General features: G+C 43.0%; 2 long non-coding RNA genes across 4 annotated transcripts in view; one reads left to right on the forward strand and one right to left on the reverse strand.

Annotated features, from left to right (window-relative positions):
* LOC119565787 overlaps positions 1–22,754 on the forward strand; it is a 58,202-nt gene that overhangs the window by 5,660 nt on the left and 29,788 nt on the right. Inside the window, exons 2-3 of one of the 2 annotated variants that reach the window (XR_005224711.2) lie at positions 9,964–10,094; positions 10,310–11,922. This is a non-coding gene — a long non-coding RNA (uncharacterized LOC119565787). Of the gene's footprint in view, positions 1–9,963; positions 10,095–10,309; positions 11,923–22,754 lie in introns of those variants that run through there. The other variant, XR_005224712.2, reaches the window with a different exon arrangement.
* Positions 4,830–7,295, reverse strand: LOC122465056. Of its 2 annotated transcripts, none has more exons than XR_006289608.1 (2): positions 7,162–7,295; positions 4,830–5,833 (listed from the first exon to the last, which is right to left on the reverse strand). It is a non-coding gene; the product is annotated as an uncharacterized LOC122465056 (long non-coding RNA). The 2 variants fall into 2 exon arrangements; XR_006289607.1 differs by lacking the exon at positions 7,162–7,295 and adding an exon at positions 5,944–6,190.

Consider the following 22,754-nt stretch of genomic DNA (forward strand, 5'->3'; position numbering starts at 1 on the left):
CAAAAGGAAACAATGTACATAACTGAAAGGGGAATAGAAATGGTTGTTACACTGACTATTATAAATAGAATACAAATATATATATGTGTGTGTGTGTGAATTATATATATGTAATGCATATGTATGCCCTTCTTTTTATGAAACATATATACCCATATGCACAGTTAATGTATTTGCTATAAATATGTGTACAGTAAAAAAGTACTAATTTAATCATTACAGCTCATTAAAGGGTTAGAAATTGTTCCAGCTAAGACTTTATCTCAATGAACACACTTGTCCTTTTCCACGGAAAAGATAAGCTCTTTTCTGGGTCATAAGTTGTAACTCTTTTCCAAGAACATCACCTCCTGCATATCACATGATTATGGTCTGGTATCCAAATTCAACATTTTAGAGAGAGAGAGATCAAGAAGGAAGGAAATTTACCAGCAAATGAAGTAGTTACTGTCTAAACGTTTTCAGTGTTTTGATAAATTAGTTCGTTGCATGCCAAGGCACATTCTGAATAGGTGTCAAAAGTCCACTCAGATTCAATCTAAAAATAACCTCAAAGTACATTATGTGCCAGCTTTTTGTTGATTATAGCAGTTCAATATGTTTCAAAACCTGAGCTGAATTTTCATTACATATGGTTGGTAAGATCTCAGACTGTCAGTGGAGGCTAGAGCTTTAATTTCCTGACCTGAATTGTTTTCAGCCGTGCTGCCATTGCCGGCAGGGTGGAAGGTGCAGCTGCCAGACTCCTAATGCTCAGCTGATGAAGAATATAGCAAGTATTTTTTGGATTATAATAAATATACACACAATGCAAGGAAAGATAGAGCGTTGAAATTAGATATGAGGAAATAGTTAGGTATGTGGTGAGTGCCAAAGGATTACCCAACTCTGTCTTTCCTATCTTTCAACAGAAGCAACTAAAAGAAATTATGAGTCCAGTTCCCTGTAGTGCTGCTGTCCCTTCATGCTGTTCCGGAGGCATAAAGGGGCCACAAAGGAGGAAGGAAGCTCCCAGGGGACACCTCTTCAGATACAGAGCAGTTCTAGACCCATCCCTCCTTGCATGCCCTCTGGTGTAAGGAGGATAATGTGTGTCTGTGTGTGTATTAGGGCAGGGAGGGAGTATGGGATTCGCAGCCACTCAAGGTGGCAATGCATAAATTTGCACAACACTGAGATTGCTCTCACTTCCTTTGGTAGGAAAGCAGTCCCTGGCAGACCTAGAATAAAAGTGGTGTAAAAGCTAAGAATATGAACAAAGCAACTGTCAGTCAGGGCTCGTGGGTATATGTAGACATATGGGATTTACTCAGCAGTGTACAGTATTTAATATTCTGGAGGCAACACTTTTGTGATGACTGGCAGACTATCTTTGTTTTTCGCCTCAGTCTTTTATTAAGACTTTGCTAGTTCTCTCAGCCTAACAGCACCTTAAAAAGGTGGTGTGTCAGAGATCTATCAAGAATAGCAGTATTGTGTAAAATCATGGGCTGAGCATCCAGTGGAGAAGGATCAGCAGGCATCTGTCCAGCCTGTCCTTCATTATTTGTGCTAGCACATTCTGAAATAATGAGAAGTAAGAACAGAAGCATGAAAACTGTCCATAGGATTGAGAATGGCTTTCCTGCCTCTTGCACTAAAATGCACTGTGTTCCTCTGATATAGTTTCATGTATGTTTGTTATGATTGGAAACTTGTCTTTCCTAAATGATTGCATACATGATCCCAACGTTTTAAGTCCCACTGATGAACGACCAAGCTGTCTGCAGACAGAAGAAATAAATGTTTTTAAAGCAGAAAAGCTCATTTCAAAGCCTGCTGACAACAAACTTTCAGTATATATCCATAAAGCATCTCAATGCTTGTGGGTGAGCAGAATATAAATAACTTTTTCAATACAATGTCATGGTCATATCATGTAAGGAACCAGTTGACTCAGAATGGGCTTACTGTGGCTAAGTACAACATTGATTCATCCAAATATTATCCTCCTTATGTATATTTATTTCTAAATGGAAAAAGTAGGTAATAGTCAGAATCTAATGAAAGTGTCCTGATCTCTATTTTGTGGCATCTCTGTACTCAGAACATATTATGTTTCTGAACATTGTTTGAAATAAGGGCAATGAAACCAGGAAAATCCCATTGCGCTAGCTAGGTACAAAGGTCTTGGTTGTAAAACATGGATATCTCCATTCCAATTGGATATACAGTAAAATACCATATTCTATTAGGACAGAACATCATGCTTTAAGGATATAGGCAAGATAACTCAGGCTGCAAACTTACTCTCCTCTCCTCCATCACTACAGAGCTTTACCTTAACCAGAATGTACCTAACCCCCACGCACTTAAACATTGCTAAGGCTAAGTTTTAGAACCTAATGAGAGGGCAAAATGAGAATAAAGAAAAAAATTCCCTTTCAGGAAGCTTTGAAAGGATGCTGAATGACTTTTTTCAGCACAAATGTGTCACTTAGATCCGTTTTCTAATTCAGCGTGTCTCATAGGGTACGATCCAAAGCCCACACAAATTAGTGGAAAGATTCCCATTGACATCAGTGAGCTCTGGATCAGGCCCATTAAGAATACTTTAAAAGTAATATGAGGGACCGAATCAATATGAAGTCAACTGGAAATGGACACTCATCCACCAAGAAGATAATCCCTCAAGTGATTAAGGATTTAAAAATAAAGACAGAAAATGTCCATGCCCTCCATTTGTTTGCTACTCCCACTGGTTGCATCTTGTCTTGAACTCAGTTGGGCAGCAACTTGTTTCTTGCTGAGTCTGCAGAATGTCTAGCACAATGGTGCCTCCAATCATGATTGGGGCCTTTGCCCACTACTATGATACAAACAAAAGGTCATTTTAAATTATTTTATGGAGCCCTATCATTGAGACCTTTGTTAAATTGTGTTTAGTATAGTGGTCCAAACAGAACAATGTTGGTCTTGCAGTTAAGGCATTGGATTAGGACTCAGAAAATCTGCATTCAGTCCATGGATCAGGTACAGACTTCCTTTCTGACCTTCAGCAAACCCCTGTGTGCCTCAATTCACCATCTGCAGAAGCTGAATAATAATATTTACCTTCTCCCACCCTTTGTCTGCTTTGTCTATTTAGATTGTAAGCTCTTCGGGGCAGCAACTGTCTCTGGTTTTGTTTATACACAGCACCTAGCACAATGAGGCTCTGATCTCAGCTGGGTTCTTTAGATGCTATTGTAGAACAAATAATAATAATAAAAAAACATATTTCTCAACTACAAATGCTTTAATAAACATTCCTAATTTGAGCTCATAATGTCTCTCTTCCCCTCCTTTCCCCTCCACATTTATCTCTCATAAGATGAAACACTGCCCTTTTCTGCCAAATGTGCTTGGGCCTTTCTTGGAAACCTCTCTTCCTCCCCTGTGGTGTTCGCTCATTTCTTTATACAGAGAACTGAGAAGCATGCAATTAGTGAAAAGCAAGACAGACCTTGTCAGCTGACATTAGCTTTAGAAGTCTCAACAGTCTCCTGATCAGGACAGAGACCATCATCTACTGTTAAATGATTTCTGGAAAAAAACCCAACAGGATGACTTCCAAGATCCTTTCTCTCTCTCTCTCTCTCTCTCTCTGTAAATAACATTAATGGTTGTAACGGTGTATAAAATCTGTCTCAATGGATAGTCTCCTTTTCCATAACCTTCACAATATTTGTTTAAATTCTGGCTATGAGGGAATAAGGCTCTAGGGGCCTCAGGGACTGCTCAAAGAAACTTAACTCTCTCTTAGAGGGAGAGCACCTTCCTAAGAGGATCACAATGTCTTGGTGCAGTGTTCTGTTGGCAAAATCCTGGGGGGGGGGGGGGGGGGGAGGGCTACATAATGCTATACCACCTCCCACCTAATCTTTCTAGCATCATGCATGAGGACATGAGAAGGAACTCCTTTCCCCACAACAATACACATAGGACAAACTAGGACTGAAATTATATTAAGCACAAATATTCTAAACAGTTAGTGATTGTAAATGGGCTATAGAATGCAATAGAGAGGAGTTACACCATTCCCTGGGAACACAGAGATATTGTGTCTTAGGCTCCAGAGTTTCTCTGTGCTCCCAAACAGGCAAGGAACACAGGAACTGTCAGACTGGATCAGACCCAAGGTTCATCTAGCCCAGTATCCTGTCTCTGACAGTGGCTACAATCAGATGTTTCAGAGGCAGGTGTAAGAATCCCACAATAGTCAGATGAGGGATAAAACTGTCCCTCACATTAGGTCTCATGCTCATCTCTTAGAGATAGGCTTAAACCCTGAAACATAAGGTTAAATATTCCTTCCAACATTTTTATTGTAATTAATTATGATAATTCTTGATATCCACATACATGTCCAATCCCTTATGAATCTTACTAAGTTCTTGGCCTGAGTGATTTCTGTAGCACTGAGTTCCACAGTCCAATAATGCATTGTATGAAAAAAGTATTTCCTTTTGTCAGTTTTGAATTTGCTACCTTTTAATTTCATTGGATGTCCTCTTTTTCTTGTGTTATGAGACAGGGAGAACAGATGTTCCTATTCTATCTTCGTTGTACCATTCATTATTTTACATACTTTACTCATCTCCTTTCTAAGGTAAACCATCCCAATCTTTCCAATCTCTCTTCATCTGAGTTTTTTTCATACCCTTGGCCATTCTGGTCACCTGTCTCCAAACCCCCTCCAGCTCTGCAATATTCCTTTAGAAATACAGCCATTTTACAAACAGGTTGACCAGTATGGCACACAGTATTCCAGGTCAGACTGCACCATTGATATATAAAAAAGTATTATCAGATTCTCCATATTATTTTCCATCCCATTCCTTTTTCATCCTAACATCTTAGCTTTTTTTTTTTTTTTTTTTTTGTTACCACAGCAGTACGCTGGTTTTATTGAGCTGCTTACAATGAGTCCAGGTCCCTTTCTTGACGGTAGGGGAGCGTGCTACATCCTGCTGTGGCCAGCTAGCTTCACTGGCAGGTGCTGGGTGTGGGATGAGTGCCAGGGATAGGTCTCCTCACACACTATGTCCCCAATCACACTCTAAGCACGAACAAGAGTCCAGGTGAGCGTTCCTCCCAGAAGGCAAATGAAGCATGTAATTGGAAACGTTTGCACATAGCTCACACCTTCCTGGTTCCTGATCACTAGATGTTCTTTTGCTAACTCAGGCTATACTGACAAGGTCTTGGCATGGGCAGCAAAAGCCAAATAAGAGAATTAAAGAAAAGAGACAGAACACAGTTATATAACACAACTCAAACCAAGCCTCTCCTAAGATACCAGCTGTCTACAGACAAAGTTCAGTAGATATTATTTCACACAGCCTTCAGAAAGGATTTTTCCTCCCGATTACTTATCAGCTAGTTCTGAAAGTGAACTTAGTGCTAGTGAAAGGTGCCAAATCAACAGCTGCGGGGACTGAAGTCCTCTCTTCACACAACAGGTACACAGCATGGGCTAGTCGACTTCTTCACCACCTGGCTCAGTTCAGAGGGAGCATTTCATCAGGAGGGAGTTCATTCTTTCTCGAGCTGACAGCTATGTGGCCCTCATTACCATAATATCTAACTGACTCACAATCATTAATGGAATTTATCTTTACAGCAGTCCTCTGAGACAGGGAAATGTTATTTTCATTTTATAGACAGCTGACTGAGGTGAAGGATAGATGAAATTACTTGTTCAATGCCACAGAGGAAGTCTGAGCCAGCAAGTGAATGCCAGTCGTCCAAGTCCCAGTCTGATGCTGTCTCCACAAGAACCATCTTTCTTCTCTTGGATTGTCTGCTGAGACTGGCAAATAATGCAAAGTATGAGAGTGTTTTGGTGTTCAAGTTTTTTTAATGTGGACATCTGTTAGCTAGCACAGGGCGGAGACCGCCATCTCAGTGCCTATAACTCACCAGATACTAAGGCCTTTCCATCACTGCTGATCAAGGCTGCACTGACTCAAGTTGCTGAAAGGCTCCTTATCCCTTTGCCCACTCAGTCCCCCAGCCACTGCTCTTATTTTCTTTTAATTCTTTCCAGGTTTGTTTCCTCCACCAGCCAGTAACACAGCAGAACCCATTTCAGTGAACATAGTTACAATAGTAAAACACTGCCTATAGAGGAGTGGAGGGAAAATCCCCAATTACTCAGTTCACTTCAGTGGCCTGTCAATCCTCTGCTCTGAGCAGCTTTTGTGATGTAGATGCCAGTGGCCACCTATAAGCCCCCTTTTGCCCACACATACTTTGATGCACACTGTCTGCAGTTCAGCTGTAGCCTGGGATCTGATCTACCTGGGGCTGCACTCAGCCCCACTCTTTGCCCTGCACTTTAGTCACAGGGCAAAGGAGCCAGCCAGTGGGCGGATTAATGATTTTGCCACCCCTAGGCCCTGAAATAATTGCCGCCCCACCCCCAGCAGCTCCCCGTGACCCCCGTCCCAGCTCACCTCCGCTCCACCTCCGCCTACTCCCCTGAGCACGCCGCTGGGTCCTGCTTCTCCCCGCTCCCTGCCAGTGCTTGTGCTCGAAACAGGTTTGTGAAGGAAGGGGGAACGTGGCGCGCTCAGGAGAGGAGGCGGGGCCGGGGCGGGGATTTGGGGAAGGGGACCAATAGGGGCAGGGAGGGGGCGGGGAAGGGGTGGAGTTGGGGCGGGGCCAGGGGTGGAGGGCGCGAACCGGCACCGGGGAAAGCAGCCTCTGGCTGCTGTTATAAATTTGCCGCCCCTGCAAATTTGCTGCCCTAGGCCTAGGCCTTGTCGGCCTTGGCGTTAATATGCCACTGGAGCCAGCAACAGTAATGAGGGTTCTCAAGCAAGCACAAGCTGTGTCAGTAGGGCAGAGATGAAAGTGCAGCAGCTGATCTGCAAGGGCATGTCAAATATCTATGAGTGTGGGCAGCACTTTGGCGATTAAAGAGCAGCTCAAGCATTTCATATGTCCATTAGATCTGGGAATGCTTCATGTGTGCCACATACTCAGAGGACTCAGGACAGCATGGGTTTAGCCTCATGCATATCTTTTTTTAATGGTACTTCATGTGTATGTGAACATCTCCTACCTCCCTCAGGAAATACTGCCAGATGCCAGGTTCACAATCCCAGCATCACTGATCGCCAGGATTTACATTACCTGCTTCTCTTGGTGGCAGGTGTAATCAATCAGGATGATTGTATCAGCCAACCTTCTTTCTTATATGACCATGGTGTGCTACGCCATGCTGCTGGTTATGCCGCTAGTTATGCACTTGTCCATTTGAGTTGCCTGTAAGATATAGTGTTTGCTCAGTTTGAGTGCAGTCAAGCTCTGCCTTTTTTTCCCTTTTGCATCCTGGAGAACAGCGAGGCACTAAACATGTGCAGTTCTTCTGTCTGTCTCTCTCACACACTCACAAACCCACATACTTTGCTTCTTCTTAATTTATGGGTTTTGGGCTATACTGGTGAGCAAGTGGGAAAAAAGCCTCTTTTCTCTGCATAAACAGCTGCCAGGATCACTCCACATTGCACAGGAATGCATTGGAGTTGGGCCCTGCTAATGTGCCAGCCAGATCTCTACGCCCTCAAGGGCAGGGGTTCTCCACCTTTTTCTTTCCATGCCTCCCCTCCCCCAACATGCCATAACAATTCCACAGCCCACCTATGCCACAACAACTGTTTTTCAGTAGGTGAAAAGCCAGGGCCGGCATTAGGGGGTATCGATCAGAGCAATTGCCCAGGGCCCCATACCATAGGGATCCCTACAAAGCCAAGTTGCTCAGGCTTCAGCTTCATCCCCGGGCAGTGGGGCTCAGGATTTGGCTTTCTGCCCTGGGCCCCAGTAAGTCTATCACTGGCCTGCTCTTTCATTTATTTTGGTGGACCCCCTGAAACCTGCTCGCAGCCCCCCAGTGGGCCCCAGACTCCTGGCTGAGAACCCCTGCTCAAGGGGATGTGGTCTGGGATGGTATTCACTGCTTAGTATGTATGTGTCCATCAGTTCAAACCCTAGATTGAAGATTGTCCAAGCCTTCTCAAAGAAGTAGCAAAGTATCTCCCAGCGTTGTGCTTTGGCTTTCCCCTATGAATCCCCTTTCAGCAGCAGACACACTGGACTGCCACACTAAAGCTAACCTGTCCAGAGCAGAATTTTACCCTAATAACTGATCACTATAAAATACAATCGCCTCGTATTTAGCAGTAATATGGGTAAATTGCTAAGGTAAGGTTACATAAATCATGTCTACATTTGGCAGCAGTAATCAGGTTTTTCCCTGATGTCTCCAGTCTGCAACTGTGAAAAGTATTACTAACCAAAGCTTCTTGCAGGATGAGTCCCAACTGGATTTCTGTGTTCTATTTGAAGCTTTTTGCAAGCCTGCCTGTCCCAAGATGCTCTCATTTATTACTGACAGTTCTTCAGAGGCAGGCTTCATTATAAGAGAATGCCTGTGTGATGCTTTTGTGGGTTTTTCACATTATATGTAAGCAGGGCTTTGGAGCTGTGCTCTGGCTCGGCTCCAGCTCCAGGCAAAAACCTGCAGCTCCACTGCTCCAGAGCTGCTCCGCGGGCTCTGCTCCAAAGCCCTATATGTAAGCCTTGCATACACTTTCCCTATTTCTCACTCCAGGAGGAGAGAGAGAGGAAATTACTTTCTGCCAGACACCCTACCCCCTTGGCAGATGGGACCAGATGGAGGAAAATTATAGCCTAATTCTTCCTCCTTCCCATTTCTGGGAGCTTGCGGTCTTGTACTTGCATCAGGCACTAAAGATATTAAAGTTGTCTGCCTGGTTGTCTAGAATTAACACAGCATTCAGTATTGAGGCTGTCAGTCTCTTTTTATGATATGCTCACATTCCAGGTTAACAGGCTTGTAAACTGTATTTTGGATTTTCCCCCAGTCCCCTATAACAGCCTACTACCGCTGCCAGCTAATGGAGTTAGTCAAGTGGTCTGTGCTTTGGAGCTAAAGGTCATGGCTTGTAACCCTTCTCATGGGCTATAGTGGACATCATCATTATACCAGCAGTGAAGAGCCTCAGCTCACAATGACTTTTCTAATTTGTGTCTATTTATTTTAGAGTCTGCTCATGGGCAATATACGTCTCATTGTTGTGAGTGTCCCAGCAGGGGACAGCCATCATCCAATCCCTGTTTCAGCATAAACCAATAAAATACAAACAATTAATGACATAATTGTCATTCTAAGAAATAGCACACACCAACAATGAACCATCACAATGCGAGTTCATTTTATTTTATGGTCAGATGAGTAGCGATGCATCACACGCCTCTCATTAATTGCCAACGCGATCAGCAAAAACATCCTTTTAAAAAAGAAAGCAAACACCACTTCATTATTTACAGCAAAGTATAATGTACATAACTTGATAAAAATTAAGTTCTAAACAGTTTTTTAATGTCAATGCTATTTTGTAAGTACTGTACTAGTAATAGGGACAAATGTTAATTGTGCCACATGGACTAGTATATCTTGTTCTTATGTGTGCAGCGTGTTAATAACTATGCACTTATTAAATTTGACTCTTTTCCGCTGATGGAGAATAGTGAATCAGACTTTAAGTGTTCATTGGCTCTGTGAAGCAGTGGGACTTTATCCACTGCTACATCAATTAAAAACTAACAAATTCTTCATGGTCATTTTAGAAGAAGATTAAAGTAGAAGTTTGTGAACAGTGCCAGCATAGTGCTCTCTTAAAGTAGGAAAACACAGGACCAAACTCAAATAGTATAACTCCATTGAAATGAACAGAATTATACAAGGGATGAAGTTGGCCAGTATGTGTATGTGTGTCTCAGAGTGGAACGGGAATCTGGTGCGGTCCAGGTGGGGCGGATGGCAGATTGCAATGCCTGATGGGTAGAGGACACAAAGCACCTAGCATTTCTAATGTCACATGCCCACTTATACTTTACTTGCTATCTTTTTAGATTCCATCTTGGACTCAATGAACACCACGAGACTAACAAGACTTTACAGATTTGTAGGCCTTGATTTACGGCAGAACAATACAGAGCCTGAGAGCAAAAACTATGATAACTACTTCATCATTCTACTTAAGGTAAGGCTACTTTATTCAAAATGCAGGGAAATAAGGTCAAGAAAAGCCACAAAATGTTAACAAACAGGAAGGAGAAGGGCAGCACTTGTCACTTAGTATATTCCATCTGCTGCCACAAACCTAAAGAAAATGTGCTTCATGCAAGATTAGCTGGAGCTGTGATGGGGTAGTGACACAGAAAATAAACAGGTAAATTGGCTGCTCCTCTTCCACAGAACAACTCGATTGAGCCAGTGAGTCCCCTCTCTGAATCTGCTGGAAATAGAAGAATGTTTGCAGGAACTGGGTGAGGTATTTTTCCTGTGAAAAAAGTATGTGTGTGAACTAGTTATGTTAACTGAATTTTGGAACTTAATTCCAATTTACAATTGGGGTTAGTGCAGATGAACCGTGGAGGCAACACAGTGTGAGTACCATGAAAACAAACTAGCACCACTAAAACCTAACTCTGAACACATTTATGTCATGATTCAGATTTCATAAATACACGGCAAGGCCCCAGATTGCACAGGGAAACATAACTTGACAATGGAGGAGCCTCAGACTCCGGTACACAACAAAAGAGACAAAGAGAGGTTTGACTTTATATTTGTAAAGGCACTCACCCGCAATGTGTTGCAGGGTTTGCAAAGTGAGTGGCAATGGAGGTTATTTAAAGCTGTGGCTAGCCTGATGGGTGAGATATTAGTTTAGCTTCATACACCATGGTGGGGGATCTGAGCACAATATCAGCCTGGGCATTCCTGTTATGGAGCGGATACCCTCACTCCTGGAACAGGTAATGGGGATAAGGAAGGAATGTTTTGCAACGTCTCGGGACAAAGTCCCCCGTGCCAAGTCGCATGTGGAAAAAAACATCAGCTTTGGAGAAATCCAATTGCTCTAATTTCCTAGACTTGGGTAAAATGCTATGACTACATAAGATGAGAAACAAATCTAGGCAGCAAAAGTAGGCCACAAGGAAGGGAAATGGTGGGACCGAAATAACGTTGCTTGTCTGGGAAGCTGAGCCTGGGCCTACAGCTGGGTGCCCAGTGCATCCCCACGTGGTGCCCCTTGCCTGTGGTGTTCCCTTTGGTGTTCAGAGCTCTAGGGCTGGGATTTCATGGCAATAAAGCCATACTTTTAAAAAAATAGTAAGATTAGAGAATGGGATGAGATTGGTGAAAATCTCATGGAAAGAAGCAGAAGCTTCCAGATAGGGGAGACAAGGAGGGAGATATTTAACAACATGTAAGGCCAGCACAGCTGAATCCTGATCTAGACTGGCTCATTTTCCCTCACAGCACATAGAAGCTTCTAAAAAGACCAGGAGAGGTGAGAAACTTACATGCATTCTTGTTACGTAGTTTACCATCACAGGACCAGAATGTTCTTTGTGGCTTTTTTATGGTGCCGTGTCTCATCACAATATTATGCTTTATGCCTATTCCCGCTCATAAAACTTTGAGTACATAGTTTCCACACAACAAAAGCAAGCTTTGGGTAAAGGTCAGGGCATTCCTTGTATCATACAGATAAGCCTGGCTGTTTGTGGTACAAGCTTTACCCATTTCAATAAACAAAAATATTCAGCATTTGCAAACATGCAGCTTCCAAACTTGAGTAAAAGGCAGCATCCCAGACCCTCTCTTGTGTGGAAGGCTATTATTTGAATGGTTCTTTTTCAAGGAATGATTATGAAAAGTGGGACCAAAGGAGCCAGATAAGATTTGTGCCTCTCTATCAGTGAAAGAGGAAGGTGAACCCCATGCTCCAGGACAGAAGGAGGATTTTTTAATGTATTGTTTGTTAAGCACCAACCATGTGCTCAGCATTGTACAGGGTTGTGAAGGTTCTTTCCCCATTCTGAACTCTAGGGTGCAGATGTGGGGACCTGCATGAAAGACCCCCCTAAGCTTATTCTTACCAGCTTAGGTTAAAAACTTCCTCAAGGTACAAACTTTGCCTTGTCCTTGAACCCTATGCTGCAACCACCAAGCGTGTTAAACAAAGACCAGGGAAAGAGCCCACTTGGAGACGTATTCCCCCCAAAATATCCCCCAAGCCCTATACCCCCTTTCCTGGGGAAGGCTTGATAAAAATCCTCACAAATTTGCATAGGTGAACACAGACCCAAACCCTTGGATCTTAAGAACAATGAAAAAGCAATCAGGTTCTTAAAAGAAGAATTTTAATTAAAGAAAAAGTAAAAGAATCACCTCTGTAAAATCAGGATGGTAAATACCTTACAGGGTAATCAGATTCAAAACATAGAGAATCCCTCTAGGCAAAACCTTAAGTTACAAAAAGACACGAAAACAGGAATATACATTCCATTCAGCACAGCTATTTTACCAGCCATTAAACAAAAGAAAATCTAACGCATTTCTAGCTAGATTGCTTACTAACTTTTTACAAGAGTTCTGAAGAGATTCCTGATCTGGTCCCGGCAAAAGCATCACTCAGACAACGACAGACCCTTTGTTCCGCCCCTCCCCCAACCCATCCAGCTTTGCAAGTAATTTGTCTCCTCATTGGTCATTTTGGTCAGGTGCCAGCGAGGTTATCCTAGCTTCTTAACCTTTTACAGGTGAAAAGGTTTTGCCTCTGGCCAGGAGGGATTTTATAGTTCTATATACAGAAAGGTGGGTTACCCTTCCCTTTATGTATGACAAGGGTAAACAGCAAGACACTGTCAGGCTAACACAATCTCTTACGGAGCTGGAGGAGGCTTCTGTTGTCTAATTTCATCCGGCACCAGTTACAAACAGTGCCAGCCAGCATTGTTCATGTATGGTCACTATCTACCAAAGCCAAGGGTCTATGATCCTCATGCTTAATGCCAGTGATGTGACAATAGGTCCCAACAGAAAAAATATTGCATCAAAGAGAAACATGTTAATAATGATAGAGGTGTGGAAGTGTTCACTTGGCACCCACCAAGTTCACATCTCTTACAGCCACCACTAGATCACACCAACATCTTCTCCCTTCTTGCACCTACTGTCTCTCTGGCACAATTACTATTGTTATTATTTCTTAAGAACATAAGAATGGCCATACTGGGTCAGACCAAAAGTCCATCTAGCTCAGTATCCTGTCTTCCAACAGTGGCCAATGCCAGGTGCTCCAGAGGAAATGAACAGAACAGGTAATCATCAAGTGACCCATCCCATCACCTATTTCCAGCTTCTGGCAAACAGAGGCTAGGAACACCATCCCTGTCCATCTTGGCTAACAGCCCTTGATGGACCTATCCTCCATGAACTTATCTAGTTCTTTTTTGAACCCTGTTGTAGTCTTGGCCTTCACAACATCCTCTGGCAAAGAGTTCCACAGGTTCACTGTGCGTTGTGTGAAAAAATACTTCCTTTTGTTTGTTTTAAATCTGCTGCCTATTAATTTCATTTGGTGACCCCTAGTTCTTATGTTATGAGAAGGAATAAATAACACTTCCTTATTTACTTTCTCCACACCAGTCATGATTTTATAGACCTTTATAGTATCCCCCCTTAGTCGTCTATTTTCCAAGCTGAAAAGTCCAAGTCTTATTAATCTCTCCATATATTGCAGATGTTCCATGCCCCTAATCATTTTTGTTGCCCTTTTCTGAACCTTTTCCAATTCCAATATATCTTTTTTGAGATGGGGTGACCACATCTGCACGCAGTATTCAAGATGTGGGCGTACCATAGATTTATATAGAGGCAATATGATATTTTCTGTCTTATTATCTATCTCTCTCTTAATGATGCCCAACATTCTGTTTGCTTTTTTGACTGCCGCTGCACAGTGAGTGGATGTTTTCCAAGAACTATCCACAATGACTCCAAGATCTCTTTCTTGAGCGGTAACAGCTATTTTAGACCCCATCATTTCATATGTATAGTTGGGATTATGTTTTCCAATGTGCATTACTTTGCATTTATCAACATTGAATTTTATCTGCCATTTTGTTGCCCAGTCACACAGTTTTGAGAGATCCATTTGTAGCTCTTCGCAGTCTGCCTGGGACTTAACTATTTTAAGTAGTTTTGTATCATCTGCAAATTTTGCCAACTCACTGTTTATCCCTTTTTCCAGATCATTTAGGAATATGTTGAATAGGACTGGGCTCAGTACAGAGCCCTGGGGGATACCACTATTTACCTTTCTCCATTCTGAAAACTGACCATTTATTCCTACCCTTTGTTTCCTATCTTTTAACTAGTTACCAAGCCATATGAGGACCTTCCCTGTTATCCCATAACAGCTTACCTTGCTTAAGAGCCTTTGGTGAAGGACCTTGTCAAAGGCTTTCTAAAAATCTAAGTACACTATATCCACTGGATCCTTCTTGTCCATATGCTTGTTGACCCCCTCAAAGAATTCTAGTAGATTGGTGAGGCATAATTTCCCTTTACAAAAGCCGTGTTGACTCTTCCCCAACAAATTTTGTTCATCTATATGTATGACAATTTTGTTGTTTACTATTGGTTCAACCAGTTTGCATGGTACTGAAGTCAGGCTTACAGACCTGTAACTGCCAAGATCACCTCTGGAGCCCTTTTTAAAAATTAGTGTCACATTAGCTACCCTCCAGTCATTTGGTACAGAAGCTGATTTAAATGATAGGTTACAGACTACAGTTAGTAGTTCTGCAATTTCACATTTGAGTTCCTTCAGAACTCTTGGGTGAATACCAACTGGTACTGGTGACTTATTACTGTTTAGTTTATCAGTTTCTTCCAAAACCTCCTCTAATGACACCTCACCTTAACAATGATGATGGTCAGGAAATAAGATTCCATTTTTGCAAAAAGTTTCTAAACTTTTTATTTCCAATTTTTGAAAAAAATATTCCTTTTTAGCACAATTTTCTGACCAGCTTTTGTTTCTGGTAATGCCTCAAATGTGCCAGGTGCTGTACAAACTCAAAAGGAGGTACAGTGCATGACCCAAAGAGCTTACAGTCTAGAAAGACAAAATAGACAGAAATGGGTTGTAAGGGAAAGGAGAACAACAATCAAGTAAGGAGGCCCGGAGTGATCAGCTCATGCCCCAGTGATATCAAGTCCACCTTTACACACACAGCCTTTCTGGGTTACGTTGTAACCCCCTTTGGCTACAGCTGAGGATCACGGTCTACATTCCTACTCTGAGAAGGTGAAAGAAATCCTGTTCCCATTGCCCAGGTTAGGTACCCAGACTAGATGCTGATTGGTTTCTTCATCGTTTGGGGTTGGGGGTTAGGGGAAGGTTACCACTATAATTTCAGGGCTGCAAAAGCCCCTAGAGCCACTGGGCCCCCTTCACAGAGGGAAGTGCCTGACCGATCCAGGGGTCTCCTCCCTAAACCCCAAATCTTCCCTCTGTATTAATACAAAGGGAGCCCCTTTACAGCACAGCTCAGCAGTGTAGTATCAATCACAGGCAAATTTGGCTATGATCAACTAGGCTGTGCCACTGTAGACAATAATAATAGAAGAATCTTTTTTGAAAAGATGAATTCATCTTACTATGGACCTTGAGAAGTAACTTTTAGAGTGGTAATTTATACAATTAATATGAAGCTAAAGTTTGATGAATCAAAGACATAGGCTCACAATTCATTTTGGAAGATGCCAGTAGAACGTTATACAGACTCAAGGTTCAGCATTGTTTACATTTATATGCCACATGCCAAAACAGCTGTTAACCTTACAGGAAGTCTCTTGCTAGGTTATAAACCCAGGAATATCTATAACAAGAATACCTGAAACGTACAAAGGGTCACTCACCTCATGAAGAAACAGAAAGTAATTGCAAGATGTCTAAGGAGGGACTTGTATTAAAGAAGGTAAAGGGAACGCGATGCTTCAGGTGACTAATGTTTTATTATGTTTGTACAAGGGCACAGTCTCATTACAGAGTGTACAGTAATCCAGGCCGTTCAGTAGTTTAAAGTGAACTGATATGTCCTCCCAAACTGTATGTGTGAAAGCCAGACACAAGGGAAAACTGACAAGTGAACTTTTCCATTACTTTTGAAAGAGTGAGTGAAATAGGAGTTGGTGCAATGAAATTAATACATTCAGGATAAAATAGGGACAATGAACCAGTATAGAGTATGTTTTTTTATTTAATAATTTTAAAGTATTTTGCAATCCTGGCTCTTTAAAATTCTTCTTGCCTCTCCATGGTGAATTACATTGAATAATACTGAGCACCCATGGGAAATACACTTCCTTGCTGCAAGACAGGAGGAATTTTAAAGGGCCAGACTGTGAATGTACATAGTGCTCTAAAACCACCTAGAAGACAAGATCTTTGCCCTGAAGAGTTTACGGATGGTCGAATTCAGATACATACAATGCACACTTCTAATGCAAAGAGATGCAGGAACTGAGTGTATGAAATAAATGTGTTTTAAGGAGGAATTTGAAGGATAAAAGGAAAGTTACTTGGTTCATGAGGAAAGGGAGATCATTCCAGGTATGAGTAAAAACATGAAGGAAGTCCAAACACAACAGCAGGAAGAGGACACAAAGGAGCAATTATCCAGAAGGTAGGTCTATGTAGCAAGCAAGATGGTGGGCAGCCAGAAATGAAAGTAGGTGTGTGGCCAGGGACAGAGTTGTGCAGACAAAAGACTTACACTTGTTATAGAAAAGGAAAAGGAGCCAGAGGCGAGATGTGGAGAGGAGGCAGAAGTGGCCAGATGACATGACCAGATTTTTACAATGGAGATGGAGAGGAAAATGGACATTTTAAATACCTTGTAGAGGGATAAAAGTATCAAGACTGTTTGAAATGGCAATGGGGCATCAGAATAGATGCTGGAAGGACAGTCAGAGATATGAAACTGGACAGTGAGGGTGAGGCTGACAGTAGAGAGAGAATTTGTGAGTCATCATAGAGGTAATAGCTGAAATTAATGGAGCAGATGAAGTCACTCAGACATTTTTAGAAGGAAACCTCTAGTACATCTTCATTCTCCTTGACCTCTCGTTTGCTTTGACCAACCTTACGTCTTGAAATTTTGTCCTTCCTCGGTTTTCAAGTCTGTCCTCTTCCTACCTCTGATTGTTCCTTCAGTGTCTCCTTGATAGATCCTCCTCTTCCTCCTTCCCATTTCATGTGTGATTTCCACAGGGCTGTACCCTGGCCCCCTCCTCTTTTCCCACTAAACTCTCTTTCTGGGTGACCGTATCTGTTTACATGGCTCCAGCTACAATCTATACACTGACTCAAAAATCTTTCTCTCTATTCCAGACATGTCTCCCCAACCTCAGCCTCTCTCTCTCTCCCTGATATCCCCTCATGGATGTCTTCCCATTAACTTAAGCCAGGGATTCTCAAACTGGGAGTTGTGACCCATCAGGCAGTTGCAAGGTGGTTACAAGGGGGTCATGAGCCAGGCCACGTGTGGGACTGACAGCCCCAATCCCCCGTTAAATTAAATTAAAATTAAATTAAATTAAAACCCCCTTTTTTATTTATAAGGGGGGCTTACACTCAGAGGCTTGCTGCGTGAAAGGGGTCACCAATACAAAAAGTTTGAGAACCACTGACTTCAGCTCACCATGATCAAAACTGAACTCCTTGTTTTTCTTCCCGTTTACTCCATACTCCCCTATTTCTTTTCAGCTGTTGACAAAACCACCATCCATCCCTGTTAATCCGGCCAGTGACCCAGGTGTCATCTTTGCTTCTGTCCTCCATCTAGCTTCACATGTCCAGATTGTGTCCAGGTTTTGTTGCTTCTTCCTCCACAGCATTTACAAGATAGAAACATTTCTTTCATGGGTGGTGGGTGGAGCCCAGCTTTGGGGTGGCTAGCCCATGGATCCACCCCTTATGCCTCCCCCCCCCACGCTTGAAGCTGGAGCCCTAAGACCCCCTGTCCCCCCGCAGCTGGAATAATGAGCCCCCCTCCGCCTGGAGGAGCCCCAAGCACCCCACCCCTTTGACTAGAAGAGCCCCGGGTTGGCCGACGCCCCGGGTGCTGAGCCCTCTCCCACCCCTGCACCTGCCCAGAGGAGCCCTGAGCCTTGCCTGGAGGAGCCTTGAACTAGCCTCAGCCGCACCGCACCTCCCCTCCTCTCCCCAGACCCCAAGCTGCCTGGGAAACACCATAGCGTGACAATGTCTCTTCCTGAAGAAGAACCTGAGCTTCTGACATGCCCCAGGCAGGTTCCAGGAGGCAGTATCTGCTACTCAGTTTTCTGGGTTCATCAGTAATCTTTCTGAAATCCAGGGAGATTACTGATGAACTCAGGAAAATGAATACCACATACTGCCTCCTCACTGCCCCGGAACCTGCAAGTAAAGCAAAAACTTCCCCTGCCAAACCCGCAATCAGGCGTCCAGCAGCAGCTCCAGGGAAGACAGAGCCTCGCCTGGCCTATTGTACCCGCCACCCATGATTTCTTTCTGGCTTCACTGCCAAAATTCTTGTCCAGGTCGTCATCTCCTGTCTTGACAGCTGCAACCTCCTCTTTCTCCCTGGCCTTTCTGGCACACATCGCACCTCTCCAGGGACATGTGGGGGGGGAGAAAGAGCTAAAAAGGGGGTAGTGTAGAGCCCACTATGCTGCCTCTGCCACCTGGGTATTCCCCCACACTGGGAGAAATTCTCATTTAGTTTGTTAAGCTGTCTTTTTGGTATACTGGTACCATCAGAGCAGCACTAACAGACTGGAACTGCGTCGAGACTCTGGCCCATTATGTTTAGTGAATGATTTAGGCTGTTCTGGATGGTGTCTGTGTGTGTATTATATATATATTATTATATAATATAATATATATTAGCTGCTGCCCTAAAGGGCATCTGTAGGGCAGGGGTTCTTTTATTTTATGTTTTTACAGCACCCAGCACAATAGAACCCCAGTCTTGATCCACCTGTAATATGATTCCTACAACAAGTACAACTAGAGTAGTTGGTTGATAGGCAATAGCAGGAATGACAGAAATGCAGAAGACATGTTTGACTGGAACTGGACAAGACACTAGTGGTCTTGTGGTTTGAAGAGGATCCGATTAGTAAATGTGTAATAAAGCTTTAAACCTTAGAAAAGCTTTAAACCTTCCTGCCACTTCACCCCCAAATGGGATAACTTCTCTTACAATATCTTGAGAATTTAGAAAATGTTAGGGACACACTGATCTTTTGGAAGGAAATAAGAAACATTTGTTGTGTGCTCTGCCTGAGCATGCTGGAGTTTTTTCATTAACTGTAGGATACAAGGAAGTCTTTGTCTACGGACAGCAGGATACATGTTTAGTCTATGGAGTCCTTCAAGGTTATTCGGGTAAGGAAGTCTAGATTAACAAAACACTTCATCCACCTTGGCTTTTGAAATAAAAGAAAAACCAATATGGTTCCAGCTGGCATCACGTCAGAAGAACTCCCCCACTGTTAGTACTTGAGCCTGAGTGGCATTTATTAGTTTTACAGCTGAGAAGAACATTGGCCATTTTTTAGAAAGTCTAGATGGCAAATTCACACAGAGTAAACTGTCCTGGGTATGTGGCTATCACTATTAATGAAAGAAGGGTTACTATATAAGAAGAAAACTCTTTTGATTTTGCACACCTTTGACATAATCTGATAGGGTCATTCACTGTGTCTAGCACAGACGGCAACTTTTCAAAATGCAGTGGGGGGCTCCACTCCCGGCTCTGCCCCAGACCCCACCCCGACTCCATCCCTTCCCCCAAGGCCCCACCTCCACCCCACCTCTTCCCGCCCAGTTCCGTCCCCTCCTCCGAGTGCACTGCATCCTCCCCCTTCCCCCTCTTCCCCAGAGCCTCCTGAACGAACCACCACAATCACAGCGGGCGGGAGGTCCAGGGAAGGAGGGGGAGGTGCTGACGGGCGGGGCCATCTGAAAGAGGATGAGCTCAGTTTTGCAGGTTTGTGGAGGAAGGTCAGGGCTCTTGGACTGGAAAGATCCTTAGAGTACGTCTACATTGAAATAAAAGACCTGCGACTAAGCCCTGTTCCAAGATGGAACAGAATATTGAAATATCAACAAATAATCAAAATTTCTATTAGAAATGTTAAAACAAAAGATTTTTTTTTTGAGTAAAGCAGCAAAAATTGTTGTTTTGACAAAAATGTCACTTAGTTTCTTTTTTAAAACCAAAATGACATTTTATGATGGAACATTGTTGCTTTGTTTCTAAATGTCAATTCAAAATGACAATTATTGTTAAGAAAATTTTGAAAATATTCATCGGAATCAACAATTCTGTCTGAAAAAAATCATTTTCAATGAAACTGCATTTTTCAGCAGGAATACTTTCCAAATAATAAATGTTGAGCAGCTCTCAAAATAATATTCATCTTCTTACTATTACTGATGGAGCATTCAAAAGTGTATTAGCTGCGTGACAGAGCATAACAACAAAAAGACGGTTGCAGCTGGCTTGGAGAACACAAAATGTAAATATTAGACAAAGTGGAGCAAACATGGAAGTGAGCAGGGAGGGTAGAGAGGATGAGAGCAGTGCTTCATTTTGCCAGGGCTGAGCCCTGGCACCTCTAGGCTTGGCAGTTCACAGCCCGGGCAGCTTGCTGCATCAGTTATGAATGGAAAAAAGATTGCTTGAGCCGTGGCACCTAATTGCTTGAGCACTGAATGAGGGTGCATCTACACATGCTCCAGAAAGTCCATTACAGCCTGCATAAGTGGCCAGCTTTTGTTTCTGCTAATGCCTCAAATGTGCCAGGTGCTGTACAAACTCCACAGGAGGCACAGCGTCTGCCCCAAGAAAGACAAAACAGACAGAGAAATAGCTTGTAAGGGGGAACTCCAAGAAGTCAGTTTCCAAGTCATAAGTGAAGAAGAGGGTGACTGGCTGGTATTACTCAACTTGAACACACAGGCACATACAGTGCGGATAGGAAACCATAAGTATTAATTCCTAGGTGTCTTAGAAATTGTTATGTCCAAGTTTCAGTCCTAGCTGACACCAGGACCAATCATGTGAAAAGCTCCAAGAAAGTACTGGGTATCCCCAACTCCCTCTGCAGCCAACTCAGTGCCTCACAGAATGGGCCCACCACATGTGTCTGACAATCACCTCCAACCACGGTCTTACACAATTATTACACATATTACAATATCCCCGCTCTAGATGACCTGACTTCTAAATTATATTACATGGAAATTATAGAGAAAGACAGCAGACAAAATGATGGGCTGTACCATTAGCTTCCGCAGTATCAGACTACATCATTGTAACCATGCCAAGTTAGACCTGGGCAAATTCAACAGCATTTTGTTAAGAGCTTCACTTTAATACAATTATTTGACGCCTGAGTGCATTAAGACCCAGGCAAATACAGACTCTCCAGCTGTTAACCATACGATACATTGCAAGAAGTGATGACTGCACCCCATAGTTCTGGTTTTCTGTCTCAGCCCCAGGGAGAACAAATGACAGCATAATCAAAATCAGGAAGCTAGCTATTTGAATGCAAACAGTCAGTAGCATAAAGACACAGCAGTCCAAAGAGTGGCTCAGAGACATTAGTGGCCTGAATTTCTTCATCAGGGTGCCTGCACTATACTTTACAGTGTTGTGTGGTATAAATAACTCTTACATGAGTGTGAAATCACACACAGGTTCTGCTGTGTTGTTTTGGTCACTTCATGTATCATGTGACTGTTTCCTTCTGTTGAGTGCTGAAACCACTTGGGGAAGTTTTGGGATCAAACAGACATGTTGCATAATTTAAATGAGCTAATTAAAACACTGACATGTGAGGGTGACATTCCATCCTTAGGTGTTTCCTGACCCACGGCACTTAACCGAATGTATGATGTTAAGAGTCTGGCCATAGCTGTAGGTACAAAATGACCAATTCAGGATGTTGTGTCACCCTGCACTTCGAATAATTTGCTTCCTAGAGTATTGGTGGTTTATGACACAGCCTTAAACATAGTGACTGGAATGCGTGTTTCCTTTGGTTACAGAACACAAAAACAACACTGTATTGTTGCAGCAGGAAGCTAGTGATGTGTGGACCTCCAAAGATCAAGATTTTATTTCAGATTAACAGCCAGAAGTCCATATGCTTATTGCAGCCTTATTTAAAACTCCAAATCTTTTGACCTCCAGAAATACTACCCAAGTAATTCTGCATCAGGTTTATGATCATTGATCTCCCATCCCTAGCTCATTCTCTGACCATACAACATATTCATTTCCATCCCCTCCACAACCTCCAAAACCTGTTCCTGGTCCCTCTCCCAACCCATTCCACTTCGAAGATCCAGGAAATCATAGTCACTTTAAGGAACTGTTGCTGTAGGAAAAATAGGCCCAAGGGTCCCTAATATGTGTTGGTATGAAAACAAGACAACTGTTATCCTTTGGAGGGGTATCCCTCTACTCCTCTGTCTCTGGACAGCTCTACCCTCTCCCTGGCTGACAGCTCTATTTCAAAGCTGTCTTCTTAGGGACACTTGATTCAGGCTATGGGTATGTCTATTCTGGAAGCAAACACCCATGGCTGACCTGAGTCAGCTGACTCAGGTTTACGGGGCTCGGGCTGTGGTGCTGTAAAATTGCAGTCGAGACCTTTGAGCTCAAATCGGAGCCCAGGTTCTGAGACCCTCCCTCTTCATGGGGTCTCAGGGTTTGGGCTCCAGCCCTAGCCTGAATATCAACGCCACAGTTTTACAGCCCTGTAACTCAAGACCCGT

This window comes from Chelonia mydas, chromosome 3, assembly GCF_015237465.2.
Source record: "Chelonia mydas isolate rCheMyd1 chromosome 3, rCheMyd1.pri.v2, whole genome shotgun sequence".
In the NCBI taxonomy this organism is placed as follows: Eukaryota; Metazoa; Chordata; order Testudines; family Cheloniidae; genus Chelonia; species Chelonia mydas.